This window comes from Bubalus bubalis, chromosome 4 (genome assembly GCF_019923935.1).
Source record: "Bubalus bubalis isolate 160015118507 breed Murrah chromosome 4, NDDB_SH_1, whole genome shotgun sequence".
In the NCBI taxonomy this organism is placed as follows: Eukaryota; Metazoa; Chordata; class Mammalia; order Artiodactyla; family Bovidae; genus Bubalus; species Bubalus bubalis.
In genome coordinates, this window is record NC_059160.1 from 164645231 (window position 1) to 164665715 (window position 20485).

At 42.9% G+C, this 20485-nt stretch overlaps 1 pseudogene; it reads right to left on the reverse strand.

The window, feature by feature from the left end:
• Positions 1–310: 310 nt before the first annotated feature.
• On the reverse strand, positions 311–1268 carry LOC112584423 (annotated as a pseudogene).
• Between the last annotated feature and the right edge of the window lie 19217 nt (positions 1269–20485).

Below are 20485 nucleotides of genomic sequence, written 5' to 3' on the forward strand. Positions count from 1 at the left end.
TGTTTTCATATCTGTTACAAAGTTTCATAAAGTGTTGTTTCTACAAGCACTTCAGTTTCACAGCAAGAGTGGTATAGGATATCTAAACACACAAGAGGACATTCATGCTAGATATCTAACTCGCCAGTATAATGATACATACAACCTAAAATGATTAGACTGTCATCACATCTAGGGCTTTCTGCATCTGGAGGTGGTGGTTATGGAAAGCATGGACCTCAGTATCAATATATAGAAAGGAGCCATCATTTCCTTCTATATGTGTTTTGTATTTTTTCTCCATTTTTCTAAATCAGTTCTTCTGTTACTATCATTTCTTGGCCAAATTGGTAAAAATAAAATTGTAATCATTAAATATAGAACCCCTCTGTCAATCAAGGCATTTAAACTTCAATCTTCTGGGCAAGGAAAGCAGTGTGGGACATTTAAAACTCTGATTTACAAACAAGGTGGTCAAAAATGTTCCTGGCTTAAACACTCACAACTTTCCTAAACAGGTCATTATAAGAGTTCTAGCTAAAGTTGGTGTCAAAGCTACTAGGAGAAAATTCTGGTTATGGGAATGGCGTGAACAGTCCAATAGGTTCCCTGTGACTTCATGCCACTCACTGAATCCCCACGAGGACTGAGCAGGGTGAAACCAGTGCCAGAAGCTAGCACAAACTCTGCTTTCATGAATGATATCTGTGCAGTAATACCATCTTTTGCGTGAAATTGGTCCCTAACTTCTGCGTCAAGCTCACTCATCATTATTTCCTGGATTTGATCCAGCTGACTGATTACCCAAGTCTCTGGGAAATCCAGAGTATACCAGTATGAACTCTCAGAATTCATCCGTCCTATACAATACACTGCTGAATTTGGGAAAATTACATTAAGAAACTATTTCTTCCTGTAAATTCCAGGCTGGCTTCCTTTGATGAGATGGCTTCATTAAATTCTTCAGAGAATAAAAGAAATGTGAACTGAGTCAAAATCACTGTAGTTCTGAGCAAGGCTCAACAGGGAAACCAGTGCTTTCAGCAGAAGGTGGTACCACACATCTTTGTCTCTTGGCGGCAAACATGCCATTCTCACTGAATATGTAAGTTTCAATTTTTGCCACACTCATGACTAACCACAAAACATCTTTCAAAAATATATCCCACTGGAATCATGGGGTGATTTGAAGATTCATCAGATCATTGGTCTGTGACAGGTTGCCGCTGGGAGAACCAAAAGTCCAGCAGCTTCTTGGATCCTTTAAAAAAAAAATGTGCAACTTCCATCACCATAAGACTAGCAAACAACCGAAACCCACAGAAAATCAACTAAATCCTTTCTCTCCTTTCTGTGAGTGCCGCCAATTGCTTCAACTGTGTTACCAACATTCAGTCTCCTTTTATTGCTTTAATTTTATATTGACTCTTTTTTAAGAAAAGAATTAATAAAATTTACTTGGACTTCCTTTTTTTCTTTTGAGGGCAGAGAGAGACGAAAGATCACGACTTTGTTGGAAACAGAGGCAGACACATTTCCGTGTCTCAGCATCCCCTGTGTGCCATCTGAGGGGGAGAGCTGGTAGCTGGCAAGTGACCCACATGTGATGGGGGTGGGGCAGGTGCAGCCCTTGGTGATGACCCTGAGTGCCACACACTTATCGCGAGACACTTAGCACAGCAGCTAGGCGTTCTGCTCTGCCAGTAGTCAGGCTCGCAGTGGTTCCCCCAGCAGAGGGTGTGGTGAGAGGTGGATTGCAACTTCTCCCAGGGCCTTCAGGCCCTGGGGCCGTGGGGCTGCCCGATGACCTGGGGGCTGGGTCCGGCTGAGGGCTGTGTCCTGCAGAGCTGAACACAGAGCTGGCTGTGTCTCTGCCACATCTGCCCACTGGCCAGGCCCAGGACTTGATGCAGCAGTGAGCATCCCCCCACCATCCCCACTCTGTGACCTAATGGCAAGGGCAGTCTCCATGGGTTGCCATCCATGAAGGTCTCAGCAACTGGACTATATGGACACTGCCGTTAACAGCTTCAAACAGTGTCAGTCTCTCTGTTCAAGTTTCAAAAATTGGTCCAGCTTAGGTCAGCAGGCTACCCCTAGGAGGTGACTGGAGGTCAGGGTTAAGTTGCAAGGACACTGCACCCCACTCCTGCAGGTCCCCCTCCGTAGCTGTGTGTACCTGTGTAGCTGGGGCCATTCTCCAAAAAGGGCAACTGTTGTGAGCTAGGAATTCACTTGATTGGTATTTGCTACCACATGTGCTTCTATTGGTCCTATACAAGGGATTCCAGTTGAAGTGAACAACCTGAGGGCCGGCTGGGTCCTGGGAGCCTGGCTCCCTCAGCTCTGATGGCCAGGTAGGGTCTGTGGGATCTAGCCCTGCAGGCGCCCCCATCTAAGATCTGATTCTTCGGCCGGGCTTAGCACTGGTGGGAGGACCCAGACTGGGTGCTGGACCAGTCCTCCCAGGCTGGCTAACTGTCCTGCATGGGCACCTCCCTCCCTTAGCCAAGGCCTGGACCTCAGAGAGTGAAAGCCAAGCCTTGGGACTTGTCCTTTCTTACCAGATCTAAGAATAACATTTGTTTCAGTGAGGTTTATAGGAATATCATGACCTGACCTCAAAAAACAGAGGGTCTGACACCAAGAAGTTTGCAACAACTAACCACATCTCTTCCTCGCCTTTCTTATAAAAGGGCTTTGCTGCATGAGCCACCCATTTCCTTGCGTGGCCCTGCAATAAAATTTTCTCTGCTCCAAACTCTGACATTTTGGTATTATTTGGTCACGCTGGGTGTTGGGCACACAGACTTGAGTTCAATAACACATCTAAGGTCACACAAAGATTTTGCACTGGACCTATTCCCAGTTCAGCCTCCCTCACCACCAGAGCATAAGGCAGTCCTATTCCTAAACACAATACCCTTTCAAATACCAACATTATACAGCTGAACATGACCTGGTGAACCCTTGCTATACCTTGCTCAAACTCGCCCCTGCACAGCGGCGGAAAGCAGCACAGTCCCGGCGCCTGTCTGACTGCGGCGCTGCACAGTCAGCTGGTCGGGAGTCCTTACCTGTGCGGAGTAGACCTCCTTTATGACCTCAAAGACAGCTTCATGTTTTGAGACTTTCTACCCCATGTCTCATCCATAGTCATGCCCTCTCCTTTTTATTCCCCAAATGAGCACCTCCAAAGTAAAGGAGGGGGTCGGGGCACAGTGCTGTATGTGTCGAGAGGGATGAGGGAATGATGGAAAGCAAGTGGTGTGAGGCAGGAAAATCAGGCAGACGGTAGAGCTTGCCCGTCCTTCTCCTGGGCGAAGAGACAGGCTGTGGCGGCGCAGTCTGGGGGCTGGGCTGCGCCCTGAAGCAGAAGGGAAACAGCGCAGGAATCTCCCTATGCCTTCGTTTTGCTCCTAAGTGTCCCTGTGTCCTAAACTTCTATGTGTCTGCATCCCCAAACTCAACAGTGCCTAGCACAGCATAGGCTCTCCATGACAGGCTGTGTTTGGCCTTTCACGGGAACTACAGGATGTGCCACGATGCCTCCCCAGTCAGAGCAATGACAAGGCCTGTCTCAGGAGCATAAGGTGCTGCTGTGAAACACGCAGTCCTCTTGACACGTTACAGAAGGATCCTGAGGGCTGAGTAGGTCTGTGACTCCTTTACAAGTCTTCATCCTAGTTTACAACTTCATTCTCTCCAATATTTCCATCAAGTAATCAAGTAATAACAGATGAATCCAAAGAGACAGTGAGTCATTGTATCTACTAAATGCTAGGCTGTCTGGAACACCAGAGGCCCCCTCGGTACACTCCGGGTTCCAATAGTGCCAGAGGGAAATCTTGATCTATTGTTTTTAAATCAATAACCTAGATTTTTTAAAAACAGTTCAAAATAGACAGAAAAAAACCTTGCATAATCATTTTGAAGCAGTATCTCTGTCAAACCAGTGAGCAATGATAGCTTCCCAGAGCTCTTATCTTATCTGCCCAAAATTACTCTTATCTATTCCAAATTAAAGGAAGTTTCCATTTCAGCAAGTTGGAGCAATTCAGAGAAGTAATAATCTGACCTTAGGCAAAGAAAATTAGAAGTTGATCTTTCTCCATTTCTTCTTTTAACCAAGGTTCTCTCCCCTTTGGATTTTATAAGGGCCACGGACCACTGCAGAGGTCCCAGGCCAATTTCCACTTGTTTATGGGACAGAGAAAACATCAAGCACATGATGGAGAAAATCTCAAATGTCCTTTTCTTCTGTTCAAGCACAATGAAGCCCCTTCAAGGTCCATACACTGAGCCAAAACTAGAGCCTGGGGATGGGGAGGAGGGAGTCAGAGATGGTTAAGAACGAGGCCTTCCTTCTAAGAGCTCACAGTCCAGTGAGAAAGCAAGCCCAAGACACAAGGCCCACCAGGATGTGAACAAAAGCTTATGGGGAGGGGGGTGGTGACTGATAAGGTCTGGAAAAGCTCCTGGGGGAGGCAGGATTAGAGCTATTTCTCAGCAGTGAGATGGTGGACTGTAGGAAAACATTTGCATGGAAGTAAAATAGGCAATGCTCAAAAAATAGACTAATGTAGTAGAAATGTGGAGTGCAGAAAGATTGAAATGTCCACAGTCAGGAAGAAATGGTTTCCAATCAGCATCCCTGACCATGACCCCACCCCTAGCTCTCAGGCATCTAGAGTGGAGAGAGAGAGTGAAGTCGTTCAGTCGTGTCTGACTCTTTGCGACCCCATGGACTGTAGCCTACCAGGCTCCTCCATCCATGGGATTTTCCAAGCAAGAGTACTGGAGGGGTTGCCATTTCCTGCTCCAGGGGCATCTAGAAAGAACACCACATTTGCCAGCAGCACAGAGTCGGACACGACTGAAGCGACTTAGCAGCAGCAGCGGCAGCATGATCCTTCTAGGCTCCTTGTACTGCACTGGTGATCTGAAAGTACCTGCCAGCCTCACCTGACCACTTAAAAAGCAATGTTCTGGCCCATGTCAGTGGCTCAATGGAGATACTGCAGCATAGAATGCTTCTTCCTGAAATCAGAGCAAGTTTTCAAAGAGATCTGGTGCCGAGTCATGAACTGCAGAGGGAAGGTGCCCTGATGCAGACAGAGCTGCCTCAATGAAGGCGCCTGCTAGCAGCTCTCCAGGTCCTCTGTGGCGTCTCTGAAAGGCTGTAGGCCTGCACGTCTGCCTCTGGAACTGCTCCTAACGACAGTTTTCCACCGAGGAGGCAAACAGGATCGAAAGATCACTGTCACTCCTTTTTCAACTAAAGCAAAACACATTAAAATAGGTTCTCACATAATTTATGATAAAGCAGAATTGGTGAAACAGAAATTTACCTGCCATTTGAGTAAGAAAATTTACTGAGTGTAATTTTTTCCCAAAGTTCTGTCTTATTTTCAAATAGTGGGCAAAATTTCTCTAGTGATTTCCAAAATGCTCTCCCAGTTACCTAAGTTTTGTTCAGTATAGTAACATTTTAATGTATTGGTTTTTTATTCTTAATTTTAAGGTGTATTTTTTAAAATTTTATTTGTATTGCTAAGTAAAGTGTATAGTTAAGAATAATTCATATCAATATCTAAGGTGACTTGACTAGTTGGAAGAGGAACATTTTCTACTGTTGTATTCGTGACTGTCAGTGCTTGAACAACTAATCTGGGATGGAGGGGAGGCTGGAAAAACACCCATCTTGCCCCTTGCACGTATGTTCGGTGGTATCCCCTGGCAAGAATACTGGAATGGATTGCCACTTTCTTCTCCAGGGGATTTACCCGACCCAGGAATCGAACCTGTGTCTCCTGAGTCTCATTGCAGGTGGATTCTTTACCACTGAGCCACCAGGGAAGCCCATCTTGCCCCTTGCTGACTGGTAATATATGTCAGTCACATACGTCCCAAGGGGCTCGATGTCCCACCCTGTAAAATAGGGCCAGTTACACTGCCAACCCTCATGCTGTTGGAAGTACCAAGTGTAATACCTTACAGAAATATTCTCTATAGTATCCAGTTTTTTTGTTTCTTTATGGAAAAGGAGGTAAGGCTGTATCTAGAACTCTTACCAGGTACCATTTTCTGCAGAAACATAAATATATGTTTAAATCATGCAGACCTAGTCCCTTCTGTTTTTCTCTTTCAGAGTTACTAGTTGCTTTTATACGTAGGTTTTGTCAGATTAACTTGAAAAGTATCTTGAGAAGTCAAGGTGGTCCTGAGTTGAGAGTTCGATGCTTCACCTGGAGAGGTATGCAGGTATGCACCTCTGGGTGAGAAGTGACTGGTTTGGAAAGAGCAGTCAGCACGCCCTTTCTGTAACTGCACCCGCTCAGGATGGGCTGGACCACACCATCACAATAAACAGAATATTCGGTGACTTGGACACTTAGCTTTTGGTTTTAGGCCTGCTGTACTATCAGGAAACGCAGACTACACATGTCTATGAAAGGATTTGCCCCCCTCTGGTTACACATCAGGTGGGGTGCAGGCAGGCTGGGTCCCAGGAGAAAAACTAAAACAAAGGAGGAGCAGACCTCGGTGCCCTTATGAGCCCCAGTGTCCATGGTGAGAGACCAGCACCATGAGGCTCAGACTCGGTCTGTTTTGTTCCCACTAGATCTGCAGCCCGGCCCAGTGCTGGCGTGCCAGGGTCTGAATAAAAGCCAGTCGGTGATATTGCTGAATATCAAGCAGTCGAAGTGGTCTCTACACCAACTGGCATGACAGATTTTGGGTCTGAGTCAACACTTATTGATCCCAAAGTCTAATAATGCTTGGTGGGAGGATGAGGCATTAAACTCTTGACTTGTTGCACAGGTCCTGGGGGAAATGATCTCTGCTCCACAACCCCTTACCTGGACCCCAGCACGGCAGGATTTGACTAACTAGCACCTGGTAGGTGTCTGGGGAGAGCTGAGGGCAGCCGCGAGGTTATGGCCGGGCACACGCCACACCCGCATTCCACCGCTGAGAAATCCTCTGTTTATTAGGCTGCTACAAGCATTACTTTTGTATTTTTTTACTTCTCTTGTAGGGTCTAACTTTAGTTAGGCCAGTGGAAAGTTTTATGGGCTCCTTCCCACTCCTGCCTCCTCGACAACACTGCTTCAATAAGTTACTGCTCCCGGAAGAGCCAGTCCTGTCCCCTCCAGGCCAAACTGATCAGGGCAGGACTCAGGCTCTTCCCCAGCCCACAGCTCCGCCCACTGTGGGCAAAGATGACTTGCACTAAGGTTGCTTTTATGCACCAAATTCCACAGATGGAAGAGCCTGGTGGACTACAGTTTCCATGGGATCGAAAACAGTCAGACACACCTGAGCACAAGCCCACTCCACTCAGTGATTTTTAGTATGGTCTTCTGTTTTCTCAACTTTATAATTTTCAGTTGGTTCCAAGGACTTTTTCATCACTTCACTGGTTCCTGGACTAAATAATTAGAAGGCAGTTTAGAAACTTCAAATAGATTTTGCCCAGACGTTTATGGTCTTGGGAATAACTGACTCTATAAATTGTAGAATAAGAAGTTATGCTCATAGAACTGTACAAAACAGAGTGAACCCTAATACAAGCTATAGACTTGTTAGTAACTTCTCAATATTGTTTCATCAATTGTAACAAATGTACCAACCACACTAATGCAAGATGTTAATAATGGGAGACACTGGGTAGGAAGGAGATGTGGGAACTCTACATAATTCTCTGCTTAACTTTTTATGAACCTAAAACAACTCTAAAAAAATTAAAAGTCTATTAATTAAAAAATAATAAAGTGGGCAGGTTGAGTAGATAACAGTATCAATGAAACAAAAGTAGCCAATCATTGGTAATTTTTGAAGCTGAACGATGGTCCATGAATGGGGGTTCATTATATCATTCTATGTCTATTTTTTATTTTAAAAAATAAAGATTTTTAAAATCTTATGCTATTTCAATAGCATGTCTTTTCTTATTGTAAAAATAATTCATACACATTGTACACATATGAAAAATATTAGAAAGTACCTATAATGGATTCACTCAAAGATATCACCTATAGCATTTTAGCATGGACTCACAAATAACAAAACTGATATCATACAAAATAAGAAGTTTTAATACTACCATTTTTTTAAAACTTTGTATCACCATAAACATCTTCTCATGTCTTAAAATAGCTCCAAAACCATGCTTTTAAATAGGCTCAGTAAGGTTTCAAATCCTGAAGGATGATGCTGTGAAAGTGCTGCACTCAATATGCCAGCAAATTTGGAAAACTCAGCAGTGGCCACAGGACTGGAAAAGCTCAGTTTTCATTCCAATCCCAAAGAAAGGCAATGCCAAAGAATGCTCAAACTACCACACAATTCGCTCATCTCACATGCTAGTAAAGTAATGCTCAAAATTCTCCAAGCCAGGCTTCAGCAATATGTGAACCGTGAACTTCCTGATGTTCAAGCTGGTTTTAGAAAAGGCAGAGGAACCAGAGATCAAATTGCCAACATCTGCTGGATCATGGAAAAAGCAAGAGAGTTCCAGAAAAACTTCTATTTCTGCTTTATTGACTATGCCTATGCCTTTGACTGTGTGGATCACAATCAACTGTGGAAAATTCTGAAAGAGATGGGAATACAAGACCACCTGAGCTGCCTCTTGAGAAATCTGTATGCAGGTCAGGAAGCAACAGTTAGAACTGGACATGAACAACAGACTGGTTCCAAATAGAAATAGGAGTACGTCAAGGCTGTATATTATCACCCTGCTTATTTAAATTATATGCAGAGTACATCATGAGAAACGCTGGACTGGAAGAAACACAAGCTGGAATCAAGATTGCCGGGAGAAATATCAATAACCTCAGATATGCAGATGACACCACCCTTATGGAAGAAAGTGAAGAGGAACTAAAAAGCCTCTTGATGAAAGTGAAAGAGGAGAGTGAAAAAGTTGGCTTAAAGCTCAACATTCAGAAAACAAAGATCATGGCATCCGGTCCCATCACTTCATGGCAAATAGATGGGGAAACAGTGTCAGACTTTATGTTTTTGGGCTCCAAAATCACTGCAGATGGTGACTGCAGCCATGAAATTAAAAGATGCTTACTCCTTGGAAGGAAAGTTATGACCAACCTAGACAACATATTCAAAAGCAGAGACATTACTTTGCCAACAAAGGTCCATCTAGTCAAGGCTATGGTTTTTCCTGTGGTCATGTACGGATGTGAGAGTTGGACTGTGAAGAATGCTGAGCAGTGAAGAATTGATGCTTTTGAACTGTGGTGTTGGAGAAGACTCTTGAGAGTCCCTTGGACTGCAAGGAGATCCAACCAGTCCATTCTGAAGATCAGCCCTGGGATTTCTTTGGAGGGAATGATGCTGAAGCTGAAACTCCAGTACATTGGCCACCTCATGCAAAGAGTTGACTCATTGGAAAAGACTCTGATGCTGGGAGGGATTGGGGACATGAGAAGAAGGGGATGACAGAGGATGAGATGGCTGGATGGCATCACTGACTCAATTGACGTGAGTTTGAGTGAACTCCGGGAGTTGGTGATGGACAGGGAGGCCTGGCGTGCTGTGATTCATGGGGTCACGAAGAGTCAGACACGACTGAGCAACTGAACTGAACTGAACTGAACTGAAGGTTTCATATTATGGCCATACTATATACAGTCTAGAAATTAAATAGCTACCTGTGTAGCCCTCATCCCACATGGCTGGGATTGTCAGAGGTGTGAGATTTGCAATGACACCTAATCCTGCCACCAAGAAAACACAGTGAGAAAACCATTTGGCCTTGGCCCCCAGCTGCTGAATCTCTCATGCTTCAAGTTGTAAATGCACTTCAAGGCTATTTAACAACATGGAAGAGGCACTTTGCTTCTTCATCACACAATCTCATGTGGATTTGCTATTTACAAAATGGAAGACAGGCGGGATTTGCGTGTTTAGAGCCCTGGCATGTGTGCAGTGCTCTCTGAGGGTCCCCAAGGATAAAGGCAGTTTTCCTGCACACACTGAAGCAGTCTGACCCTTCCCTCCCACTCAAGAAAGCACATCAGAGGTCAAATTAATGAGAGTGATGTTATGGCAATAAATTTCACTTAGAAACTGTAGCAAGTCTTTGAAATCAACCTCAACCCCCTACAGCACCTAGAGGGGTGACCCACAGGCTCCAGGAAGACCCTGCCAGTCCACACAAGATAGACCTTCTCAGGTAACCACCCAGCTCACGGCATAGAGATTCACAATTAAAGTAGGATTGCAATGGGACCAAATAGCCAAGTAGTTAGAATGCACACTGGCCAGAGGGTGTTATGTTTGACTGTAGATCATATAATCAATGCAACTTCTAATCAGATCTGGAAGAAGCTGGTTCTTACTGCATGAGCCAGTTCTCCCCGAGGCTGAGCAGACACAGGTGCCAGCCCACCCGACCTTTGCCAAAGGTATTTTCTTCCACAAAGCTGGAGAGAAAAGAAGGCTTAAAACTTTAAATTCGAGGAAATGTGTTTTCCAAAATCCATGTCTCTTGCCAAGATATCGGACGCTTTATCTTGGAGAGTTTATCTAATCAGACAAGTAGAATATGCTCTGTGATGTGAACACGAGAAGCAGAATTAGGCGTTGGCTCTGTCCCCACTAGATCTGTGGGACCTGGGAGGCCCCAGCTCCACTTGGGCTCTGTGTGTCCAGATGACGGGAAGTCTTTCAGGTCAACTTTTCTGGGAAAGAGGAATCTATCGAGCAAATTTCTGAGGATCATTGTACAGCAGGCTTTCCCGGGCACCTATAGGGAGGTGCCTATCATGTGAACTGGCACCATGGGAAGAGTTGCATGGACAGCCCAGAAGGCCATGAGGCTGAGCAGTGGAGGCATCAGAGATCCAAGCTGTCGGCTCAGAGAGAAGAGAAAATGCTCACACAAGAGCAGCCACACCTCCTGGCCTGGAGAGGGCAGAGAGAGGAGCCGATGGGAAGGGCACTCGTGCGATGCAGGATCTACGACTGTGGACACCCCACAGGCACGCTCATCTTCTGTTACCCCTTGAGATGCGAGAAACAGCATCCCATCGACAGCCATCTCAGACTTCTCATTACATCTTGTTGATTTGTTTACTTGTTTATCTTTGGCTATGCTGGTCTGTATTGCCGTGTGGGCTTTTCCTCTGGCTGTGGTGGGCATTCTTGCTGCAGAGGCTTCTCTTGTGGAGCACAAGCTCTAGGGCACGTGGCCGTCAGCAGCTGTGGCTCCCGGGCTCAAAACACCCGCTCAGAAATGGAGGCACACAGGCTTAGCGGCTCTGAGGCAAGTGGGATCTTCCCAGGTCAGGGATGCAATCTGCGCCTCCTGCATCAGCCACTGAGCCACCAGGGAAAGCCCCTCTCCACACTGTGAAGAAACAGTCCTCGTCTTTAATGAAGATCTATTTCATGCAAAAGGATCTCAGATCTCTGGCACTGAGGTCTGTGGGAATAACCCCAGGTTCAGTCAGCACCTCCTTGGATCTGATCCAGGGACAGAGGGGACTTAAAATTATTCCCTGCCTCAAAAAGAAGTCAGTAGCAAACTTGAAAGTATAGAGACAGAGGTTGAGGGAGAAAGGTTGCCAGCACTCTGGCTACAAACGCTCCGCAGAGCAGCTTCCCGAGGACAGCGTGCGTTCACTCTCTTGGCCCCTCACACTGAAGTGGGTGAGAAGGCGACACTCTTGCATCCCCCATGGCAGAGGCTGGGCACGTAGAAGACTCCAGAATTCAGAATATTCCTCTCCTCAGGAACAGGTGGCCAGAAGGAGATTGCAGAGGGCATTGAGACTCAGCCAGTCACCAGAGAAAGTCACCAGTTGTCCTGAGGACTTTCTTTAAAAGAAGGGGATTCCCAGAAAGCCAGGATGGAGCTGCGAGGGGTGAGGAGAGGAAGCGACTGCAGATGACTCATACTGCGGTTGCCCAAATGACCACAGTAAAGATCCTATAAAATGCATCGTGTAAAAAGGAAATAATTTAGGAAATACAAAAAGGCAAGACGTAGATACAGTTACGGAATTAAAGGCAAACACGCCATGACACTAAACCACTTAGAGAAAACGGCCTTCAGAAATCACGAGGACAGAAGGCGAAACGGTGGAGAAGACTGCAGATAAACCAGACGAGCAAAATAAGCCAGAACAACTGGAAGAGAGAAAAGAGGTGTTAGAAATCAGCAAACCAAATAGATGACAGGAATGAAATTTTCACTCGAATAGAAATGAAAAAATATTTCTTAATGTCCACAATCGCAGACAAATTAAACAAACTGATATGACAGCAGGTATGACACAATATTAAGATGCTGCTGTCTTTGTTCAGTCGCTCAGTCATGTCCTACTTCTGTGGCCACACGGACTGCAGCACGCCAGGCTTCCCTGCCCTCCACCATCTCCAGGAGCTGGCTCAAATTCATGTCCATTGAGTCAGTGATGCCACCCAAAGAGCTCGTCCTCTGTCATCCCCTTCTCCTCCTGCCTTCAGTCTTTCCCAGCATCAGGATCTTTTCTAATGAGTCGGCTCTTCGCAGCAGGTGGCCAGTATTAAGATACCTCTGAACATAAATGTTTTATACATCATATGCTCCTGGCACAGTATATGATAAAACTAAACAGTATAATCTCAACTGCACATATATGCAAATACAAAAATTATGTATTCTTTTACAAAGTGTGCGTACACAGCTATGTGCTTATGTAAAAGTCTGGAAGGAAATACATCAAAATGCTCAGTGGTTAACTTTGTGGGATTATTTGTCATTTAAATTGGTTGTACCTTTTTACATTTCTCACAATGTTTTAGTTTTACTGCCAGAAAAACATGTTTTTCAAAAAACAAAAGGAGAAAACAGTTTGAAAATATATCTGTAGAAAATGGAATTTTTGTGTTGTATTCTGTTAGAGCTATTTATTTTTACTTGAAGAGATGTTATGAAAGGAAGAATGCCTTCAAATGAAATTCTTAATTGAACAAGAGGGTATAATGTCCATCCATTCACTAAAAGGTAGTTCACGCCACATCAGTTCACACCAAATACTTAGGAGCCAGAGATACAACAAGCTAGATAAAAATCTTGTCCTCTAAAGGACATTCTGGTTGGGCGGAATATACAATAAACAATTAGAGAGTATGTCCAATGGGGGTAACGATTATGGAGAAAAGCTAGAGCAGCAGAAGGAATCACCTTCCTTGATTCTGGGAAGTTGTTGCATTTTTACATAGTGATGAAAGACAAAGCCTTGAAAAGGTGACTTCTGGACAAAGACCCGAGGTGGTGAGTGCGCCACCCCGTGGACACCCGAGGTAAAGCGGTCAGGCCGAAGGAGCATGTTGGGGAAGGTGTGCGAGAAGGGCCTGGAAGGAGGAACAGGCGGGGGGCCTGTCTGCTAGACAGAGTAACGGAGAGGAGAGCAGGAGATGAGGGCAACGTGCAGTGTGGGCTGTGACGTGAAGGGGGTCGCCGGAGGGCCATAAGCTGAGAAGAATATAAGCAAAGGGTAACTGAGACGGATCTACCGTTGAGTGCTCTCCTATATGTCAATACCTGTTCGTCCTCTGGAGGCAGCTTGGTATGTACTATTGAAATGGTAGCTTTAGCCTTCAACTATTCCTTCTATTAAGGCAGATGCAAAGAATTGAGGGCTTATAATCATTTATGTCCATTAAACGAATTAGTCATTCTGTGTAAAACCAATTTCAAAATACATAATTTGGAACAATATGCTAAAATAACTTGGACAGAGACATAGAAATTCTAAGTGGGTAGCTTTAAAGTATCCATAGGGTCAATTAAGTGGAAATTTCTAGAAAGCAAGTGAGGAACTCAGACCCTCAAGATCTGGGATATGTTATAAAGCTGTAACAAGCTTTAAAGCTTTTGTCAGATGAAACCTAGGGCTACCAGACTTAAAGGCAGAAGGTTTTTTAAGCCGATCATCATGGTGAAGCCTCCTGAGAGGGAGTGTGTACATCTACAGCAGCTTCAGAGCCGCCAGAGAAGGACACACAAAAATCAGCTGCGGGGAAAATTCTTTCATTAGAAGCTTCAGAAGGAAGCAGAGCTGTGTTGTCTCCAGACCTAAGTATCCACTGTGTGGTCATGCGGGGACAACCCGGACAGCAGTGGCCTGCTGAGCTTGGGAGCCACGGTGGGTCATGAAGGTCACCATTAACTTGATGGAACATCATTCAAAGAGGTGTCATTGCTGCGCCTTCTCAGTGTATATCGCTGCCACATCTTCCACTCGAGCCCTTCCAGTGAATATTCAGGGTTGATTTCCTTTAGAATTGACTGGTTTGATCTTCTTGCAGTTCAAGGAACTCTCAAGAGTCTTCTCCAGCACCACAGTTCAAAATCATCAATTCTTTGCCACTCAGCCTTCTTTATGCTTCAACTCTCACATCTGTACATGAATACTGGAAAACCATAGCTTTTACTATACAGACCTTTGTCAGCAAAGTGAAGTCTCTGCTTTTTAATATGCCGTCTAGGTTTGTCTTGCTTTACTTTCAGGGAGCAAGGGTCTTTTAATTTCATGTCTGAAGTCACCCTCCCCAGTGATTTTGGAGCCCAAGAAAATAAAATCTGTCACTGCTTCCACTTCTAAGGAACACAATGGCACCCCACTCCAGTACTCTTGCCTGGAAAATCCCATGGACGGAGGAGCCTGGTGGGCTGCAGTCCATGGGGTCGCAAGGAGTTGGACACGACTGAGCGACTTCACTTTCACTTTTCACCTTCATGCACTGGAGAAGGAAATGGCAACCCACTCCAGTGTTCTTGCCTTGAGAATCCCAGGGATGGGGGAGCCTGGTGGGCTGCCGTCTATGGGGTCGCACAGAGTCGGACATGACTGAAACGACTTAGCAGCAGCAGCAGCAGCAAAGCCCTTTACCGTTGCCTAGCACTTAGCCATTTACAAAGAACTTCTGATTAATCATTCCCTTTGAGACTAAAACCAACTATGTGAAGTTGTTAAGTGACAACCACATCAGGAGAGTTAGTGACTTGCCAAAAGCCACTGAGACCCAGAAGAGGGTCTGAACTTCTGAAAATCTGACCCCCAGTGGATTCACTTCAGGGAGCAGCCTTGTCCACTGGACCACCCTGTCGTTCAGGACCCCGCCCTGTGTGCCTGAATGTGTGCAAATGGCCTTCTCGAAGAATCAGTTCAGGCTGTGTATCCTTCAAGACAGTAAATTTCCTTTGATAGACTTCCTCCAACTTCCTAAAGCTTAGCCAGTCCCCTCTCCTCTGCCACATCTGTACTTTAAATGTTCTTCTATTGCTTCTTACTACTTTTTACTATAATTTATTTATTTACATGTCAAGCTGCTAGCCTGTGAATCCTTAGGACAGTGAATACTTCTGAGGCAGGTTCTTGGTCTTTGGAGCCAGACCGCCTAGGGTGGGATCCCAGGTGCAACTTACTAGCACTACAAAGAAAATCACTTGAACTCTCTGTGTTCATCTCCTCATCTGTAAAACCAGGATAATAACAAAATTGACAATCTCATAGGGCTATTGTGAAGACGAAAGCAGTCAATATATGAAAGTCACTAGAATAATTAATAAACATTGGGAAAGAATCTAAATGTGAGTGAACAGGGAAATCGATAAATTAAATACAATGCTTTCCTACAATGGAAAGTACCCTCCAGCCATTAAGAAAACACAGCTGCACACACTGCCGTAACCAGCATCACCGTCATCATTGCATCCTTAGCTCCCATCAGCCTGGCACACAGAAGCTGCCCCATAAAGTTCTGTCAGACATGCGAACAAATAAATGTACTTGTTAAACAGTGACTTGGGTAAAAATAGAAATTTTACCTGCTCTATTTTGGGGTAGTCCCAGCTGCCTGGACTATATCTAAGAATACTAGGATCACCGCTTTCCTCCACAAAAGAATACACAGGAAATTCAAGGAATTGAGCTCAAGTTTCCTAAATTAATCCACCCAAATGAAAAGCACAGGCCTCCAGGCCAAAGAATCAGGCTCACTTGTTTGTTAATAAAATATTATGCAACTAAGAACCTTTATTTCAGCTCAGGCTAAGTGGCTTGGATGGAATTGCTTGGATCAGTTAAACCTCCAGGACATGGAAACCCCTGTAAAGGAATGCAGTATACACCTTCTCTTTCTTTTTAGATTATTTGATTTAGAACAAACTACAAGGGTAATCACCATAGAAACCTACTAACAGGGATTTTCACACAAGGTTCTCTGTTGTGTGTGTTTCTTTATGGTCTGTTGAGCCATGAAGGGGAAAGGCAGCAGATTCGAGGAAGCTGCAAAGGGAAAGGAGATGTTTACTTTAATAAGCTTTGATTTTTAAAAAATAAAACGGGTCTTTCCTATCCAAAAGAGCGAATATCAAAACATAAGACAGCTTTTGAAAAGATAGGAAAAGGACAGAATCTAACATGATTAAAGTATCTAACATTTGTATACCATATTTCATTTATAAAACTTTTTCATATTATTAAATTTTAAAAGATTGATGATAATCTTTTATAAATAAATTCTATAGCAACTGTCAGACATGATTTCAAAGAGAAATATATCAGAATTTTTGTTTCAGTCTTTTTTGTTATAGTGAAATACTTGAAAGAGCTGAAATGCAAATGAACAAGAAAGTTGGTAAATTAAATGTGCTGTATTAATACAACAGAAAACTATCACACAACATTTAAAGAAGTTTTATATATACAGATTTGCATGTATGTATTATCATGGATAGATTTCAAAAAAATTTAAGTATAAAAGAGGAAGTTGCATAATAACATAGTAATGTGTATGGAATAACATTTTGGCAAAATTTAAAGCCATGAACTTCCTTTGATATGACTAACCACAGAGGCCAATAGGTTTTTTTTTAATCTTCCAACTTCCTTAAAATTAAACAGACCAAACATAAGAGTGAGGAAATAAGACCATGAATAATACCGTCAGTAACACCGAGTGATAAGGAATTCTCTATGAACATGAATAAGGAAGATGGATGAACAGGACCATTAGGGGCTCAGCAGCTATGGGGCTCAAACTAGGAAAAAGGGAAGAAGAACCCAGTACTCTGTAACTGTTGACAACCAAAGACCAAAACCAAAACAAGCAAACAAAAATGCAAACAAACATATCCAAGATTTTCAATATATACCAGGAGGGTCCTGAGAAAACAGCAGTGCTGACAGGTGCATGGCCTGAACCCCCCAAGAGCCCCCCATAGACAGAGCAGCAGGGACACCCCCCAAGAGCCCCCCATAGACAGAGCAGCAGGGACAGCAGAGCCTGAGCCCACAGGCAGTGTCTACCAGAGTAAGGCGATGCCAGCAGAGCTTCATGGTCCTAAATCAGATGTGGGCACGAATAAACCACTTACCCATGACCTGCATGAGATAATGAGACTTCTCATAACACTGATAATCAATAAACAAAGAATGCCCAACATATACTAACTTAGAAAGCAAGAGAGGTCAATCTGAACACAGTAGTTAAAACTGAAAAAGGAGCATAAAATTTAGAAGAATCATTTTGTTATCCAGACAAAACTATCAAGCTACTGAAAAGGGAAAAGAAATCAAGGTGAAATAAGTCAGATGGAGAAAGACAAGTATCACATGATAAATCTTATATGTGAATCTAAAATTGACATTACTAACCCACCCAAAACCAGCAGAACACACATTCTTTTCAAGTTCACATGAAATAGTCGTCACGAAAGAGCAGATTCTGGACCAAAAAATAAATTAATAAATTTAAATTAATTTAATTGATTAAATATTTTAATAAATTTTAAAAGATTTAATTACATCAAATATGTTCTCTAACCATAATGGAATTAAACTAGAAGTCAAGAACAGAAAGATCTCTGGAAATTTCTCAAATATTTAGAAATTAAGTTACTTTCTAAATAACCAATCAGATTAAAAAAAAAAAGGAAAATTAGAAAACATTTTAAGCTGAATGAAAATGAAAACATAATATATCACAACTTCTGGATGCCACTAAAGCAGCATATAATTTACAGCAATAAATGCCTGTATTTGAAAAAAAGAAAAGTTTCTAATCAATTATCTGAGCCTTCATCTTTAGAAATTAGAAAAAGAAGACTAAATTAAACACAAAGTAAGCAAAAGAAAAGAAATAATAAAGATAGCAAAAGACAATAAAATAGAAAACATAAAAATGGTGAAGAAAATGTAATGAAACAAAAATTTTTGAAAAAAGCAATGAAATTTATAAACCTGTAGACAGACTACTAAAAAAAAGAAATAGAAAAAAAATTCTCAAATGTTTGTAATGATAGAGCTGGAATCATTACAGATTCTACAGATAGTAAAGAAATAATAGGGGATATTATGGGCAATTTTATGCCAATAAATTTGATAACTTCAATGAAATGGATGATATATACTAACACAATTAACTCAAGAGAAAAAACAGATAACCTGAAAAAAAAGCCTATATTTATAAAGAAATTGAACTTGTAGTTTAAAACTTTCCCACAAATAAAACTTCAAATCCAGAAGGTTGGTGAAATCTATTACTGGTATAGCCAACATCATACTTATTAGTGAAAGACTAAATGCTTCCCCCCAACTTTGGAAACATGCCAAGGACGTCCAGTCAGTGCAGTAAGTCATGGAAGAGGAAAAAAAAAAAAGGCATCCAGATTGCAAATAAAGAATAAAACTGACCTGATTCATGGAAACCATTCATATGCTCATATACCCCCAGGAATTACTATGGATCTACAAAACAAACTTCCTAGAATTAGGATTTTAGAATTTAAGGTCAGTATAGAAAACCAATTACAGTTCTATATACTAGCAATGGAAAAGCAGAACTTGAATTAAAAAACAAAAACATTTACACGAGTATAAAGTTATGAAATATTTAGGAATAGATGAGAAAGATGTGAAACTTATAGATGTAAATAAATGGAGAAATATAACAGGCACATGAAGATTCAATATTAAGATACTAGTTGTTCCCAAATTGATCTATAGATATAGCACATCATTCAAGTCAAAGCCCTCGTTAACTTTTTTTGAAGACATTGGCAAGGTCACTGTAAAATTCATATGGAAATTAAAAGGACCTATAGTAGTCAAAACAACCTTGAAGACAAAGGGCCTGATTCATAACTCATTGTAAAGTTAAAATAGTCAAGACAGTGCTATATTGATACAAAGATACAAAAAGGGGTCAGTATAACAAAATAGAGAGACCATAAGTTGACCGATGTATATAAATACATTAAAAGACACTTGTCTTTGCTTTTAAAAAGAAAAGCAAAGACAAACCTAGACAGTGTATTAAAAGCAGAGACATTACTTTGCTGATAAAGGTCCTTATAGTCAAAGCTATGGTTTTTCCAGTTGCTGCTGCTGCTGCTGCTAAGTCGCTTCAGTCATGTCTGACTCTGTGCGACCCCATAGACAGCAGCCCATGAGGCTCCCCCGTCCCTGGGATTCTCCAGACAAGAACACTGGAGTGGGTTGCCATTTCCTTCTCCAATGCAGGAAAGTGAGAAGTCAAAGTGAAGTCGCTGAGTCTTGTCCGACTCTTAGCGACCCCATGGACTGCGGCCCACCAGGCTCCTCCATCCATGGGATTTTCCAGGCAAGAGTACTGGAGTGGGGTGCCATTGCCTTCTCCAATGGTTTTTCCAGTAGTCATAATCAAATGTGAGAGCTGGACAATAAAAAAGACTGCGCAACAAAGAATTGATGCCTTCAAACTGTGGTGCTGGAGAAGGTTCTTAAAAATCCCTTGGACAGCAAGGAGATCAAACCAATCAATCATAAAGGAAATCCACCCTGAATATTCATTAGAAGAACTGATGCTGAAGCTGAAGCTCCAATATTTGGGCCACCTGATTCGAAGAGCCAACTCATTGGAAAAGATCCCAATGCTGGGAAAGATTGAAGGCAGGAGGAGAAGGGGACAACAGAGGATGAAATGGTTGGATGGCATCACTGACTCAATAGACAAGAGTTTGATCAAACTCTGGGAGATGGTGAAGGACAGGAAAGCCTGGTGTGCTGCAGTTCATGGGGTCGCAAATAGTCAGACATGACTGAGCGACTGAACGAGTGCACAGACAATACAACAGATAAAAGACAGCCAACTTAGCAAATGAGATGGAAGCAATTAGACAGCCAGATGTGAAAAATAACTTTAACCCGTTCTTTGCACTCAAAATGGCTCATAAAACTTCTAGAAGAAAATATAAGAGAAAATCTTTGTGATTCTGGCTTAAACAAAGATTGCTTACCATGATCTAGAAAAGAAAAAAACTGATTAATTTGACCTCATCAGAATTAAGAAGGCGAAGGTGAAGGTGAAGTCGCTCAGCCATGTCCAAGTCTTTGCAACTCCGTGGACTGTAGCCTACCAGGCTTCTCCATCCATGGGATTCTCCAGGCAAGAATACTGGAGTGAGTTACCATTTCCTTCTCCAGGGGATCTTCCCAATCCAGGG